The 7555-nt window shown below is 40.6% G+C and overlaps 1 protein-coding gene across 3 annotated transcripts in view; it reads left to right on the top strand.

The window, feature by feature from the left end:
• Positions 1-7555, top strand: part of pbx4 (pre-B-cell leukemia transcription factor 4) — a 106520-nt gene that overhangs the window by 71389 nt on the left and 27576 nt on the right. The gene's annotated exons all lie outside the window — the stretch shown is intronic.

Genomic DNA, 7555 nt, shown 5'->3' with positions numbered 1-7555 from the left:
TTGTAAACTCAATACACCGGTATGTTTTAGCGCTTTCATGGCGAGTTTACTGACAAATATAAGTAATAACTTTACACTACGTTATATTAAAAAATGGCAACAACGGAGGATGAATGTCACATAACAAGAAAGTACAGAAAAATAAGGAAGTTTATCAACTACGTAACAGACTACAAAGGCGGACTCGCGCAATTTTTCAGGACTTATACAGATCACCAGTTACCAGAAGGTAAGAAAAGTTGCCGTTGCATAATATTGCGAAACAAAATGCCTGATAATGTCTTACCTTATACACACACCATAATAATACTCCTATTTTTAATGTGCCGACAATCCTTCAAGCGGTGTGGTTTTATAGCGTACCAAAGTCATACTTAAACATTTTGATGGATATTTGAGCGCCGTGCGTAATGTTCTATATTTTGAATGGAACGTAAAATGTTGGTTTTTGTTTACTTGAGGGCTTCACGGTGGCAGAGGGGTTAGTGCGTCTGCCTCACAATACGAAGGTCCTGCAGTCCTGGGTTCAAATCCAGGCTCTGGATCTTTCTGTGTGGAGTTTGCATGTTCTCCCCGTGAATGCGTGGGTTCCCTCCGGGTACTCCGGCTTCCTCCCACTTCCAAAGACATGCACCTGGGGATAGGTTGATTGGCAACACTAAATTGGCCCTAGTGTGTGAATGTTGTCTGTTGGCCCTGCGATGAAGTGGCGACTTGTCCAGGGTGTACCCCGCCTTCCGCCCGATTGTAGCTGAGATAGGCGCCAGCGACCCTGTAAGGGAATAAGCGGTAGAAAATGGATGGATGGATGGATGGATGGATGGATGTTTACTTGAGATATATTGCATCATAGTGTAGGCTCTTATCTCTTATGTTTTTGACTGGCATCTACTGGTCACACTTAGCATTACACCATGTACCAAATAGAATAGCTTCGAGTTGGGTAAGCTCAACGCAAATATATATATATATTTTTTTTTTCTTTGTCATGAAAAAGGGAGGTTTTTGTCATGAAAAATTGAGGTTTTTGTGGTTGGTGCACTAATTGTAAGTGTATATTGTGTTTTTTATGTTAATTTAATAAAAATAAAAATATTTTTGTTGTTTTTTTTAAATAAAAATTTATAAAAAATTCTTCTGCGGCCCGGTACCAATCGGGCCATGGCCCGGTGGTTGGGGACCACTGTTATAGGTGACAAAGCTAATTGGTGTAATATCATAAGGATTTTTTAGTCTTGTGAGCCAACAAAAAAAGAGTTGTGGGCTGAAAATGCCCCCACTCCCTTTTGGACACCCCTGCCATATACCGCTATGAGGTAGAAAGTATAGTTGCCACAAGTGAGAGAAAAAAGACACAACTTTTTGTCCATAATCCATACAATCCCAACTCATCCCAGCAGCTGCTACAAGACTGTGCTTGAGTGCAATTGTAGGTAATCACAGCTTAATTGGACTAATTAGGGGAATGTCGGGGCATTAGGCTACAGCTGGGGGCCATAATGAGGTGGGGGGGGGGGGGGGGCAAAATGGTGAAAAGCTTTAGGAGGCACAGTTGCCCTCTGCACTTACAGTACAAGCCAAAAGTTTGGACACACCCTTTCATTTAATGCGTTTTCTTTATTTCCATGACTATTTACATCGTAGATTGTCACATCAAAACTATGAATGAACACGTGGAGTTATGTACTTAACAAAAAAAGGTGAAATAACTAAAAACATGTTTTATATTCTAGTTTCTTCAAAATAGCCACCCTTTGCTCTGATTACTCCTTTGCAAACTCTTTGCATTCTCTGGATGAGCTTCAAGAGGTAGTCACCTGGAATGGATTTCACTCATCAGGGTTGATTAGTTATATTTCTTGCTTTATCAATGGGGTTGGGACTCATACTTGCCATCCCTCCCGATTTTCCCGGGAGACTCCCATATTTCATAAATCTCCTGGGGCAACCATTCTCCCGAATTTCTCCCGGTTTCCTCCCGGACAACAATATTAGGGGTGTGCCTTAAAGGCACTGCCTTTAGCGTCCTCTCTCACCTGAAAAGGAGACTATTACCGTATTTTTCGGACAATAAGTTGCAGTTTTTTTCGACTTATGTGTGAAACTATTAACATGTTACCATAAAATATCAAATAATATTATTTAGCTCATTCACGTAAGAAACTAGACGTATAAGATTTCATCAGATTTAGCGATTAGTAGTAACAGATTGTTTGGTAAACGCATACAATTTATATATGTGTATATATATATATATATATATATATATATATATATATATATATATATATATATATATACAGTATATACCGCCTCCGCTTGGGATGTTTTCCTGCTGGCTCCGCTGTGAACGGGACTCTCGCTGCTGTGTTGGATCCGCTTTGGACTGGACTCTTGCGACTGTGTTGGATCCATTGTGGATTGAACTTTCACAGTATCATGTTAGACCCGCTCGACATCCATTGCTTTCCTCCTCTCCAAGGTTCTCATAGTCATCATTGTCACCGACGTCCCACTGGGTGTGAGTTTTCATTGCCCTTATGTGGGCCTACCGAGGATGTCGTAGTGGTTTGTGCAGCCCTTTGAGACACTAGTGATTTAGGGCTATATAAGTAAACATTGGTTGATTGATTGATTGATTGATATATATTAGGGGTGTGGGGAAAAAATCGATTCGAATACGTTCTGCGATTCAGAATATAATCTTTTTTTTTAAGTATTTTTATTTATTTATTTATTTATTTTTTATATCAATCCAACAAACCACTACACAGCAATACCATAACAATGAAATCCAATTCCAAAACCAAACCTGACCCAGCAAGACTCAGAACTGCAATAAACAGAGCAATTTAGAGGAGACACAAACACGACACAGAACAAACCACAAGTAGTGAAACAAAAATGAATATTATCAACAACAGTATCAATATTAGTTATAATTTCAGCATAGCAGTGATTAAAAATCCCTCATTTACATTATCATTAGACATTTATAAAAAAAATTAAAAAAAGAACAATAGTGTCAGTGTCTTACACTTGCATGGCATCTCATAAGCTTGACAACACACTGTGTCCAATGTTTTCACAAAGATAAAAATAAGTAGTATTTTTGGTTTGTTTAATAGTTAAAACACATTTACATTATTGCAATCTGTTGATAAAACATTGTCCTTTATAATTATAAAAGCTTTTTTTAAACAAATCTACTACTCTGCCAGCATGTCAGCAGACTGGGGTAGATCCTACTGAAATCCTATGTATTGAATGAATACAGAATCGTTTTGAATCGGAAAAATATCGTTTTTGAATCGAGAATCGCGTTGAATAGAAAAAAACGATATATTATCGACTCGCGACCTCAAGAATCGATATTAAATCGAATCGTGGGACACCCAAAGTTTCGCAACTCTAATTGGAGGTCTCAAGGTTGGCAAGTATGTTGGGACACTCGGTTGTGTTGTGAATGAGAAGGTGTATCCAAACGTTTGGCCTGCACTGTACATCAGCTGTATTTCTCTCTGAGTGGGCAGTAAAACATAACCCCTGGCCTCTCTCTCATGATGGACATTCAACCTGGTCCGCAGCACTTTCATGTGCTCGCATGGAAATTGCGTGCATGAGCGTCCACTTTGTCCGGACAACAGGTCCAAAAGAGAACACCTTTTAGTCCCTAAGTTGTTGTTTATGTGGCTAAGTAGTGAAGACGACTGGTGGTGAATGGCTGCAAGGGAGGAAAAAAGTGGAGGGAAAATGACGGGCGAATCAGGGTCATTAGTTCAGGCGGCAGGGTCTGCTGCATTCCTGAGCCCTAAGATGGGGGAGCAGCAAGGCAGGAATGTGCCTTGGAAAGAGAAGAGACCTAAGCGGAGGGGAAGAAACAGGCAAGAAGGAACAAGAAAGAAAGGAGAGCGAGGGGGAAGAAAGGGAGGGAGTTAGACGGTTTGCTACAAATGGTGGAACACACTCATTTATCAAACCAAGGTTAGGGGGTGGAAAAAAAGCATAAAACTCATCTGCTCTGTCTTTTACATCTAGAATGTTAGCGGGGAACTTTTTACTAACCAACCACATTTGCAGTGGAAGCGCTAACCTGTTTTTTCCATGTCGCCCTCGACACAATGACTCACAACACCGCTATTGTCCGTGCGAGGCAGAGAAGCTTTGAATGAGTCGACTTTGTGCACTCTGCAACCCTTGACTGACTTGCGTAATTCTTCAGGGAGGACTAACACTACACCGTTTCTTGCGGGATTAATTGTGTCATCCATTGAGAAAATATAAATACATATAACCTAGATTATGAAGATAAACATTTTTGTGCACTGCAAAAAGTCAGGGTTCAAAAACAAGAAAGAATATACAAACATTAGGGGTATTTTATGTGAACTAAGCAAAATTATCTGCCGGAAGAACAATCAATCAATCAATCAATCAATGTTTACTTATATAGCCCTAAATCACTAGTGTCTCAAAGGGCTGCACAAACCACTACGACATCCTCGGTAGGCCCACATAAGGGCAAGGAAAACTCACACTCAGTGGGACGTCGGTGACAATGATGACTATGAGAACCTTGGAGAGGAGGAAAGCAATGGATGTCGAGCGGGTCTAACATGATACTGTGAAAGTTCAATCTATAATGGATCCAACACAGTCGCGAGAGTCCAGTCCAAAGCGGATCCAACACAGCAGCGAGAGTCCCGTTCACAGCGGAGCCAGCAGGAAACCATCCCAAGCGGAGGCGGATCAGCAGCGCAGAGATGTCCCCAGCCGATACACAGGCAAGCAGTACATGGCCACCGGATCGGACCGGACCCCCTCCACAAGGGAGAGTGGGACATAGAAGAAAAAGAAAAGAAACGGCAGATCAACTGGTGTAAAAAGGGAGTCTATTTAAAGGCTAGAGTATACAAATGAGTTTTAAGGTGAGACTTAAAATGCTTCTACTGAGATAGCATCTCGAACTGTTACCGGGAGGGCATTCCAGAGTACTGGAGCCAGAACGGAAAACGCTCTTTAGACAAGAAAATTTGGTTTGTCAAGACTTTCCAAAACAAATAAAATTGGCTAACTTCAATTAACCCAAAATACCTTAAAATAAGTATATTCTCACTAATGAAAACTGTACTACTATGTATGAGTATGTATTTTCTATTGTTTCATTGAAAATAAAACAGCAAATTCCATTTGGCTGTCATCTGTTTTAATATGAGACACAATTGTGTCAAAGTCTTGATTTTGTTTTTACATACTTGATTACTTTAAAAAAGTAGTTTTATACTTGTGAGTGTTGATGACACAGCTTTGCAACAATTGATATTCTAGTTTCAAGCATGTTTTACCCAATATAGGTCATCAAATCTCAGCAACAAGCTGTAATATCTTACTGAGATCACTTAGGACCAAAACCCTTAAAACAAGTAAAACACTCTAACATAAACTCTGCTTAGTGAGAAGAATTATCTTATCAGACAGAAAATAAGCAAATATTACCCTTATTTGAGATATTTAATCTTACTTAGATTTCAGTTTTTGCAGTGTGTGTCGCTGATTAATTGCCGGATGACACTAAACTCATTGGTCATCGAAAATTGTGTTGGCGTTTAATGCAATTGTCCTGATTTAATAAAAGCTGTCTGCAATCTCACTTTGACGCATTAGCCCTCAAATCCAAATGACTCGAGTAAACACACTCAGTAAGAAGGGATGTTTCCGTCTTCATTGACTCCATTAGTACACTGAAATATCTCAAATAAGGGTGATATTTTCTTATTTTCTGTCTGATAAGATAATTCTTCTCACTAAGCAGATGTTATGTTAGTGTTTTACTTGTTTTAAGTGTTTTGGTCCTAAATGATCTTAGTAATATAATACAGCTTGTTGCTGAGATTTGATGACCTATATTGAGTAAAACATGCTTGAAACTAGAATATCAGCGGATGCAAAGCTGTGTCATCAACACTCACAAGTATAAAACTACTTTTTTAAAGTAATAATTTATTATTTCAAGCATGAACAAAAAAATCATTACTTTGACACAATTGTGTGTCATAATTAAAACAGATGCCAGCCCAATGGACTTTGCTGTTTCATTTTCAATGAAACAAGAGTGAATTACGCTCTCATAAAGTAGTACAGTTGGCACAGTCCGGTAAACGGACAGTTAATATTTAACATGTGACATTTCTAACAATTTTGAACAGAAATTGTCATGCACATTCAGATTAATTCTTCAAAATTAATATTAAACATTTTTTGGCCGGTATGTATGCGCACTAATTGAGTGAAAGAGCACGCACTTGGCGCGATGATGTCATGTTATGGATGGGAAAATGCATTTTTAGACCATATGATTTGCCTGAGCGGCTAGTAGACCCCGAGAGTAACAAACGGTTGCCTTGTTGCCTTCCCATTAAGAACAATAAATTAGTTTTTAGTATAGGTTTGCGGGCTTCACGGTGGCAGAGGGGTTAGTGCGTCTGCCTCACAATACGAAGGTCCTGCAGTCCTGGGTTCAAATCCAGGCTCGGGATCTTTCTGTGTGGAGTTTGCATGTTCTCCCCGTGAATGCGTGGGTTCCCTCCGGGTACTCCGGCTTCCTCCCACCTCCAAAGACATGCAACTGGGGATAGGTTGATTGGCAACACTAAATTGGCCCTAGTGTGTGAATGTGAGTGTGAATGTTGTCTGTCTATCTGTGTTGGCCCTGCGATGAGGTGGCGACTTGTCCAGGGTGTACCCCGCCTTCCGCCCGCTTGTAGCTGAGATAGGCGCCAGCGCCCCCCGCGACCCCGAAAGGGAATAAGCGGCAGAAAATGGATGGATGGATGGATATAAGTTTGCTGGTTTCAAGAAATATAATGCCAAGCGCTAGATAATGGCACTAGCATTTATTTCATTTAAGAATATTTTTCCGCAAAGTCTCTTTTTTTTTTTTACCAAGAAAAGTGCACTTGTTATTAGTGTATTAAGGCATTTTGGTTCATTAAGGTTAGCTTGTTTTGGGGACGGTGTGGGAGAGTGGCCGTGCGCAACCCGAGGGTCCCTGGTTCAAATCCCACCTAGTACCAACCTCGTCACATCCGTTGTGTCCTGAGCAAGACACTTCAATCAATCAATCAATCAATCAATGTTTACTTATATAGCCCTAAATCACTAGTGTCTCAAAGGGCTGCACAAACCACTACGACATCCTCGGTAGGCCCACATAAGGGCAAGGAAAACTCACACCCAGTGGGACGTCGGTGACAATGATGACTATGAGAACCTTGGAGAGGAGGAAAGCAATGGATGTCGAGTGGGTCTAACATGATACTGTGAAAGTTCAATCCACAATGGATCCAACACAGTCGCGAGAGTCCAGTCCAAAGCGGATCCAACACAGCAGCTGTTTTCACCCTTGCTCCTGATGGGTGCTGGTTGGCGCCTTGCATGGCAGCTCCCTCCATCAGTGTGTGAATGTGTGTGTGAATGGGTAAATGTGGAAGTAGTGTCAAAGCGCTTTGAGTACCTTGAAGGTAGAAAAGCGCTATACAAGTACGACCCATTTATC

The sequence above is a fragment of the Nerophis ophidion genome, linkage group LG07 (genome assembly GCF_033978795.1).
Source record: "Nerophis ophidion isolate RoL-2023_Sa linkage group LG07, RoL_Noph_v1.0, whole genome shotgun sequence".
In the NCBI taxonomy this organism is placed as follows: domain Eukaryota; kingdom Metazoa; phylum Chordata; class Actinopteri; order Syngnathiformes; family Syngnathidae; genus Nerophis; species Nerophis ophidion.
Note: the sequence above shows the minus strand (reverse complement) of the source record. Positions and strands in the feature narration are given on the sequence as shown.